Source organism: Lolium rigidum, chromosome 2 (assembly GCF_022539505.1).
Source record: "Lolium rigidum isolate FL_2022 chromosome 2, APGP_CSIRO_Lrig_0.1, whole genome shotgun sequence".
NCBI lineage: Eukaryota > Viridiplantae > Streptophyta > Magnoliopsida > Poales > Poaceae > Lolium > Lolium rigidum.
This window is the reverse complement of record NC_061509.1, coordinates 23863666-23870334: the sequence shown is the minus strand read 5'-3', so window position 1 is coordinate 23870334 and position 6669 is coordinate 23863666. Positions and strand designations below refer to the sequence as shown.

At 47.6% G+C, this 6669-nt stretch overlaps 1 long non-coding RNA gene across 2 annotated transcripts; it reads left to right on the top strand.

The window, feature by feature from the left end:
- Positions 1–916: 916 nt before the first annotated feature.
- LOC124691431 lies at positions 917–5984 on the top strand. 2 transcript variants are annotated; one of them, XR_006998948.1, is made up of 5 exons: positions 917–1203; positions 1632–1759; positions 2139–2387; positions 2738–2841; positions 4410–5984. It is a non-coding gene; the product is annotated as an uncharacterized LOC124691431 (long non-coding RNA). The 2 variants fall into 2 exon arrangements; XR_006998947.1 differs by having other exon boundaries at positions 922–1203; positions 2134–2387.
- The last annotated feature ends 685 nt before the right edge of the window (positions 5985–6669 follow it).

Here is a 6669-nt window from a genome sequence, read left to right as displayed (position 1 = left end):
AGTCACATCATTGTCTTCGCTAGTGTCGGTGAGAACGAAGTGATCCATGTAAGATCAGGTTCACCGTCCTCTCACCTAAGCACTAACACCACTCCTTCACCATGCAACCACCGATCGACCCTCTATGGTTTATGTGAGATTTTAGGTGAAAACTCTATCCGCAAAAAAGAAAGATATCATAAGTAATATGTACATATATTTTATTATAGTACTATACCTGGATTAGACGGTAAAGTAAATGCAAAGAATGCAAGGTCGTGGTTGAGGACGTAAAAAACACTCATGGACATCCATGAGCTATAATTTGATGCAGATCAAATCTCGGTTCTCTCTTGGATCATCGGGGAGATGCCGCTAAATTAACAAAATACAGGAGAACCGCTTTAAACGAGGGGTTACATGGGATTGTGGGCGGCGGCACAATTTTCGTGCGGCACAAATTTTTTGACATTATTAAGGCCTGTAATTAATCTTGGACGAATTTTAGGGGTCACACCGGATGCATGTCATCAAAAGAAAAAGAGAAAGAAAAACAAATTCTCAACTCACTATTTCCCCTTCGCTCACTCCATTCCCCTTTCTCTCACGACCAGAGCCCTCCCCCGCCGCTCGCCGGCCAAGCTCCGGCGCGGGCTTCTCGCTCGCTCCCCCCGCCAATGCAGCCTTCCAGCGCCCCCAATCGCGCCGCCGAGGAAACCCTAGCTGCTACTCTTCCGGCGGGGGCACGACCGCGGCCGGCGAAGGATGACCGGGAGGCGCGGAGGACGGATTTCTGGTCGCTTAAGCCTGCTCCCTCCCCGCTCTGGCCTGCTGCAAACCATAGCAGCATCGAGCACGACGGGGCCGGCCCCACTCGCCCCTCGCCGTCGATTTCGCGGCCGTGGGAGCCGCTGCTCTTCCACGGGACAAGCGCGTCTCCAAGGCCGCGAGCGATCTCCGGCACCCCTGTCTCGGCAGCGTTTTCCCACACCATGGCCGCGGCCGTGAGCGCCGGATGGGACGACCTGTAGGACCTCGCCCCTCTGCAGCTCTTCCTCGATGGACGGCAGCACCGCGTCGGAGCTCGGCGGCTCCTAGTTCTGCAGCTATTTCCTCCCCGAGCTGCTGCCCGAGGTGGTGCTGCCGGCGTCTCCTCTGTGCTACTGTCGGCGAGCACGTCCACCAGCACCTGCTGTCGACCACCTCCACGAAAAGCTGCTGCCGGTGAGGCCCCTCTCCTCATCCTCCCTCTAATCTTGCAAAAAAAAAAAAATGAATCTTTGTATTATGTTGGATGTGCTAGCACTTGAGAAACCGTGCGTTCATCCATGTGCAATAATTTTGATGCAAATTGTTTCATCAAGTTTGCTCTGCCGGATCAATTTTGATTTATACCTGTACACCTGTATCTTGATTAGTAGTTAACACTAGCTGGACGTTTCTTTTTTAATCTTGTCCAGTTGTTCATCATAGGCAGTAGCAGAACGAGGCCCCTGTTTTACTCCAATGCTTTCTTGTTTTACTGATTTGCTGTATTCAGTCCCAATCTGCTAACCTATGGATGCATGGCAGTTCCCGAAATGGTCACGATTTATTAGGAATTTCTATAATTGTTGATCTTGAATAAGTTGTGTCCATTTTTTGCTGACTAGATGATCTTCAAGTCACTTGATCTCCATCGTACAACATTGGCTGCTTCTGGTTGGCTTGCACGCTGGAGCAGTAGTGCGTGCTCACTGACCGACTTTTGCCACGCTGGCTGACTGCATCTTCAACGAAGGTAATACTTGGGCAATCAGCATGTGTGTGTTGTGATGAATGGACTGTTGAATGGACAATCCATCTTGATTTTGTTTGCTTCAAATTGCATTAATTCTGGAGTAGAATCCTGATGTGTGTGTTTATGCACAAGTTTACGGTAGTTTGTGCTGCGTATGGCTCACTTTAATTTGCTTTGCCATTGAACTAGGCTCTGTCTTAAAATCTAGCATGGCCAGTCTACTCATAGTGTGTATTATGTGTCAATCTTCAGAATGCAACATCCGAGAGATGTCCATCACACATCTTCAGATTTTTAAGCATGACAGATTTCTATGTATGCTATCTATTTCGCTTTTCTACCAAGCACTCATATTTGCTATATTATTGATGTAGGTCAGTGGAGCAACTTGTGGCAGATCTCGTACCGCTGTCAGCATGCTACTATTAGGACCTCTACTGCGAGAAGGTAGTAGGGCTTGACCTGTTGGTGTGTTCTTGTGTGGTGCCCTCGCTGCCCATGTTCACCACCGACGAGTCTGAAACCGGAGAGGGCGCCGCTGTCCTACTTCTTGGCTGTGGGCGACCTCGAGCATGAGGTCTCCTGGATGGACACGCTCGCCGGCATCACCGTCAATTTCAGGGTCGAGGTAATTTCATCCAACCCTGCTGGTCTGGTTGCTGCATATGGTGTTCTCTATGCATTTTGTTCTTGCCAAATGAGAGGCATAAGCTAGGGAAAATTAAGCAAGTGAGAATGTTTGCATGATCCTTTCTTTCTTTGCTTCTGTTAGCCTATTTGTTTGATCTGGAGCAGTAGCTGTGCTCACTGACCGACTTTTGCCATGCTGGCTAGCTACATCTTGAAATGTTATATCTTTTGCTTGTTCGTCAACATAAGGCCTCCATTTTCTGTACTCTGTCAATTTTGATTCACTGTGACAACTACTATGTTGCAAAGTTCGCTTATAATGTTTGCTATCGATTCTTTCTTGAGCAGCGGGAGGAGTGGATATGTTGGACAAGTCAGTGGAGAAGTTCCTGGAGCATTATGCCCGCCGGTCCAGCATCTTCTTGTGCTCTGTCACAGCCATTGTCTTCAAGGTCCTGTTCTTGTTTCAGTTCCTCTCGTAGTCTCGTGTGCCTTCTAGTCTCATGTTCATCATTTCCGCAGATTTGGTTTCAGAAATAAATAGCCCCCTGTTCTTGCTCATGTGTAAATTGGTCAGAAACAAAGAGAAGATAATTATGTTTTGTCTACCATGTGTAAATCTAACGCAACAAACTGCAATAATGATGTTTAGAAGTTGTGATTACTTCAAGACTGAGTCAAGTGCAGCTGATCTGGAGCTTTATAGTAGCCTCTTTTTGCTCTGCAGTATGCTATGGATTGGTGCTGTGTAATCTTGATCATTTTGTTTAGGGAGAATAGCTCCTTTGCTTTCCGTGGTTTGATTCTCATGATAGCATGGATATCGATGTAGTATTCTTGTTATAAATCTCAAGTGAAGATACCTGCTACCAATTGGTTGGACTTTAATTTTCTACATCGTTCTATATGCATGAACATGTACTGATTCATTTGGAGTGAATAGCATAAAACCACCACATTGATGGCCAAATTTACCGTATACTACCAGTTTACGTTTGCGGGTCAAAAAACCACCACATTTTGCTCGGTTCTTTGCGGAATGCCCTAAACCCGAATTGATCCGAAATTGACACAGTTTTTACCAGTGGGGTCTGCTGTAAGTGATGATGTGGCAGGAATCTGTGAGATGGAGAGGGACCCATCTAATAGTTCAATTAAAAAAAATCCAAAAAAACTGTAGAAAAATCTCAGCTCGCTCGCCCACCCGCTCGTGGCCGTCGGCTGCCTGCCCCCGGCAGCGCCGGCGCCGCCGCGCCGCCGTGCTTGACCACCGCCGCCGCCCCCTGCAGCGCCCGCGCCGGAGTCCCCTGTAGCGCCCGCCGTAGCCCCGCAGCGGCCGCGCCGCCATGCCCGAGCAGCGCCGCCGGCCCCTGCTCCGCAGCCGTGCGCCGCCGCCTGCTCCGCTCTCGCTGCCGGCCCCTGCTCCGTAGTCGTGCGCCGCCGGCCCCTGCTCCGCAGCCGAGCGCCGCCGGCCCTGCTCCGCAGTTGTGCGCCGCCTGCCCCTGCTCCGCAGCCGAGCGCCGCCGGCCCTGCTCCGCAGCCGAGCGCCGCCGGCCCTGCTCCGCAGCCGTGCGCCGCCTGCCCCTGCTCCGCAGCCGAGCGCCGCCGGCCCTGCTCCGCAGCCGTGCGCCGCCTGCCCCTGCTCCGCAGCCGAGCGGCGGGCTGGCCGGAGATGCGCGCGACGGCAGCCTGGCCGGAGATGCGCGCGGTCGGGATTGGGAAGCAGATGATCTCTCCTTTTTTTTATTTTCCATACTTTAATTTTTTTAATGTTGCCTGACAGGTGGGACCAAGGTCCACGTCAGCAGGTTCACTAACTGTGATGCCACCTCAGCCCTGATTAGTCAAACTCCCTGTCAATTCGCGTTCAATTCGGGTTTAGGGCATTCCGCAAAGAACCGAGCAAAATGTGGTGGTTTTTTGTCCCGCAAACGTAAACTGGTAGTATACGGTAAATTTGGCCATCAATGTGGTGGTTTTATGCTATTCACTCGATTCATTTGCTATATTATTGATGTAGGTCAATGAAGCAACTTGTGGCAAATCTCGCTACTACTGTCGTCAGCTTGCTACTAGTAGGACCTCTACTTTGAGAAGGAAGTAGTGATCGTCCTGTTGGTTGGTTCTTGTGTGGCGCCCTCGCTGCCCGTGTTCTCCACCGATGAGTCTGAAACCTGAGAGGACGCCGCTGTCCTTCTTCTTTGCCTTCGATGACCTCGAGCACGAGGTCTCTAGGATGGACACACTCGCCGACATCACCATCAAAACATGATGGTGGTGATGTTCACATTTGTTTGCAGTTTGATTACATTGAGCCAAAACTGAGCTATATTGTTATTTACTTCTCTGCAGATTCGTAGTTCTATTTGTTTCGTTTTTGGCTATCCTTGATAGGAAATCATTGCATTCTCTATATTTTTCCTTGTCTTGCTTGCATGAGTGTTACAGCAATTTGCAAATCTGTTGTTCTAGGTCAGTTTCTATTTTTATTTTTTTTATATTGGTAGGTCTGTTTATGATCTCTAGGACAGTAATCATCTAGCTTTTTTTTACGCGCAACAACAGGTAATCATCAAGCTTTGTTTCTCTTCCTTTAATGTATATGGGCTTAAGAACTTTATGATTTCTCATATTTTAGCAATTGCATGACCCCGAATATGTATAGTTGATCATGAACTTGATTTCCAATAATAGCTGTTTTAGCCATCGAGTCAATGCCCTGTGTAGGGCCATTGAGCCATCACGTCAGACTTTTAGAAATTTTTGGTGCTTTACTGGTACTGGAATTTGTGGTTGCAGGTGTAGTTGTTCTTGTCAACGTTAAACATACTAGTCGAATTGGATTGTATGTTTGAAGGTCTAGAGGCATGCCGTTTGTATTTTACTGTCATTTGTATTGTGGTCTTGATGTCCAGAGAAGGGCAAAGATCATGGCAGAATTTTGAACACTTGCTAATTAAACTTGCAGTGATTTAGTAAGTTTAATTCTTAGTGGCTTTGAATTGATAGTATTTGGCTGTTGCTGGTGATGAAGTAGTGCCACTGCAATTTATTTTGCCAAGGTGACAGTTGACATCAACTGCAATCTATTCGCGAATATTCAACATCACATTTTCGCCACTAGCTGCTCCTCTGACGATTTCTTAATATTTAATTAGCATGCCCGTGAACATGTGTTTCCTGACACTAATTAAAAGCGTGCAAATTCTATTTGCAGGACTGAGAAGCGGAGCCGGAGGTGACCTTCTTCCTCTATATACGACTAGGTATGTTTAGGTGAGTATCACTGCTGTGATATATAGTGGCATGTAGAGCTATGGCTAAAGTGTGATCCGGCTATCGAGGAGGTGACGATGCTGGTTTAGGTTCAGTTTTGGTAGTTGTGTAACCAGGACGTGGTCCTGGCACTAAGTGCTGTTCTAACCGATTCTTTGGTTGATGTTTTTATTATGAATTTTTCCTATTTCAGTTGTATGTGTATTTTTGGGCTTTGACCAAGTTGCTGTGATGTGCAATGTTGCAACATAGCAATTCTATTGTGGTCCTGAATAGCATAAGTTCTGAGAATATCCAGGAGCATTTGGGGTCTCCATTATATTTTGTCTGACCTGGGCATATATCTATATCATGTGTAGCTAGCTATCTGCACAGAATGAAGTAGCTACCTGTGTCTGTACCTACTCTGTTGGTGTTCCTGTAATAGATGAGATTGCCCAACTCATTTTTTTTTGTAAAGAAGTGTAGGTGCATCCGTTAGTTTAGAATATGAGATATGAGACTGAAATGTCCTTATGCTTGCTTGCCGCTGATTGTCCTTGATTTGGCATATACAAGATCGATTTGTGCCTTGCATGGTTATGTGTGGCAGATGAGTATTTTCACTTGCACGCTCGCATCGGTGCCCGTGGCTCTGTTTAGTATTTTCAAGGAGACTGGGCATATCCAGCTCTAGCTGTCTATATATTCACAGTTTAGGCTACTGTGATTGTCCTTCCTCTTATGTAACATATGCGGTGATGCTAATTTCAGTTTTGCAGCGTCATGCCTCTAGTGCGGATCAGAAGGCCAGGTGCAGGAGCTCGTCCCCAATTGAGGCGTCGGATTTAATTGTTTGCGCGAGAGAGAGAAAGAAAAGCTTCGGCTGCTGGAGCTGCAGCGCGCGCGCGCGTGCGAGAGAAAGAATGAAAGAAAAGGAGGAGTCTTCTCGGATTAAACACGGCGGATTCTTTCCATCGCGACTTGTTTTATTTTATTTCCGGCGCCAAACAACGAACCTGCGC